Below are 2,500 nucleotides of genomic sequence, written 5' to 3' on the forward strand. Positions count from 1 at the left end.
GACACAAGCCGTTTATTAGCCCCACCGAGCGGGTAAGTGGAGAGAGAGAAGCTTGGCCGGCTGGTCGCGTCGCCAAGAGATGACCACATGGCGGACCGGCCGACCAAGAGCCACTCGCCATCCATTTGTCAGGGTCACCGTCAGGAAAATTAGTGTTTATTCTTGTAGAAAAGCCGATGATGAATTGGTTTATTTATATGCTAAGGGATTTCTGCCCCCCCCCCCCCCCCCCCGACACACACACACTCCACTCACTCTCCCTCTCTCTCCTGAACCTATGGTGAAAACGATAATTTCACCCTCATGTAGGTTTGAGAAGTTGGGCCCTGCATATGTAAACAGGGATTGTCGTGTCGACATTGTTAGCTTTCAACAGAACAAGTAGCATCAGTGTACACCATTAACCCCTAGGGTAATGTGAACCTGCGAGACTATTACCACAGCTGCCATCAGCCCAGGTTTGGACAGATAGACTACATTCCCCAATGCAAGAGGAGAGGCGATATGGACTGTGACAAATAGTATTCATGCACTAGCTCTTACAAAGATGCTTCATACAATAGGTGTAGGGTTTTTAAAACTGTTATTGGAAAGTTCTATATATCATGGCTTATGACGGGAAATGGCATACTCATTGAATGCAAGGACCCACAATACAAGTCTGAAAAACGCACACACACACACACACACACACACACACACCCACACACACACACACACACATACGCACGCACGCACGCACACACACACACACACACGCACACACACACACTCACTCACACACCAATACAGAGTGCACAAAGTTTCTCCTATACTGTATCTATCTATATGAGGGGAGGCTGGTGGAGGTGAAAATCAGAGGACAAGCTCATTGTAATGCATGGAATTTGATACCATTCCTCATTCTGTTCCATACATTACAATGAGCCCGTCCTCCAATTTCTACCTCCACCAGCCTCCACTGATCTATATTGTATAATGGACATTTACAAAATTCAAAAATAGTAATTCAGTTTCTAGATGCATTAGACTAAAACAAAGGCACTCGTATAGATTCCTATACATTATAAAGAGGTAAAGTAGAATTCCTTGTTTTAACATTTCAGAGTGTCGAGTGATGCTAAGTATCATTTTAAGGCCTTTTTTTTATATATTTGTTCTTTCTTTAAAAAACAACAACATTATTATTACTATTTTCTCTTACCCTTATCTCATGTCTATGTTTTTATCTGATGTGTATGTAAGATAGAAATCTGATGCACAAATGCACTTTAAACCTTAATAAACCTGAAACTTGAAACTCTAAACTATACAAGAGGCTAGTAAATATGCATACTGCACTGTACGTACACTCTTGAAACAGAGAGGAAGTGACTTCTGACAATCAGTCCATTTGCCTCTCCAAAAGGCTGGCCGCCCTCTCCGACGTGGAATAGTCATTATTAAACATAATAATGGCTTTTAAAAGTCACTGTGTGCTCCTACACAGTGAATTATTCAACGTTCCACCACGCAAAGGGCTTCTGCCAGGGCACGCTTCTTCTATAGCGCAGAGAGAGAGAGAGAGCAAGAGAGAGAGAGAGAGAGGCTAGTCAGGTGGGCCCTACCTGAGATGGTAGACGACAGGCATGCATTTGCCTAAATTATTTATTTAATTTTTCTTCCGCACCCTCCACCCCCAGCATCGCCACCCCCTCCCCCACTCCGTCACGTTTATTTCAAGCGGCGTTAATTATGGTCGCGCAAGCTGTTAAGCTGTCGTCTGCCGATTAACAAAGTCAAGCAGGAGCCCCAGCACCACTTCTCCAACTTGGTAAATGGGAGGAATGAGTAACAGAAAGATCCGCTCTCTGACAGCCATTGTTTGCTCAAACAGAGGGCCATAAAAAAAGTACGGGAGTTCTTACACAGAGCAAGCAGACAATATGAATAAACTTAATTTGTGAAACGTCTCTTCTAATTAATTTGGGAGTTGCTCGCTATGGCAAGTGCATTAAAAGTTAAAACGACGCGCTTGTCTTTGAGCCATGATTCAACGTGAACAGCACTGCTTCCAGCAGTTTTTCACGTGCGCTGTCACCCTGAACGGGGTGAATTCGGTTTGATGTTGTCCCAGTATATGTCTAGCTCAGATGCTCGCATAACTACACATCATCATAACTCAATAAATAAGCAGCCCCCTGAGAAACTGAGGGGTTATGATGAGATTGGGATTTATTTGTATTTCACTGCTTTTGTCAATTACCTATTCTGGTTTGAGTGGACCTATACTATTTGCCATTATAATTAGTTCAAAGATCCAGGGCTGGCTAGTTGGCTAGAAACAAGACAAGTTGCTATGTGTGAGCTGGTTACATCAGCAGATGTGCACAAAATGATGCTAACTTGTTTATTAAGGGATCATGTCTCTGACTAAAATTGTGTGTGTTGTTATTTCTTCCATTTTTTGAAGCTCTGGTAAAAGTTGAATTTCCATTTCTGGGCTGTACAATATAATTCC

This window comes from Argentina silus, assembly GCF_951799395.1.
Source record: "Argentina silus genome assembly, chromosome: 2".
NCBI classification, from domain to species: domain Eukaryota; kingdom Metazoa; phylum Chordata; class Actinopteri; order Argentiniformes; family Argentinidae; genus Argentina; species Argentina silus.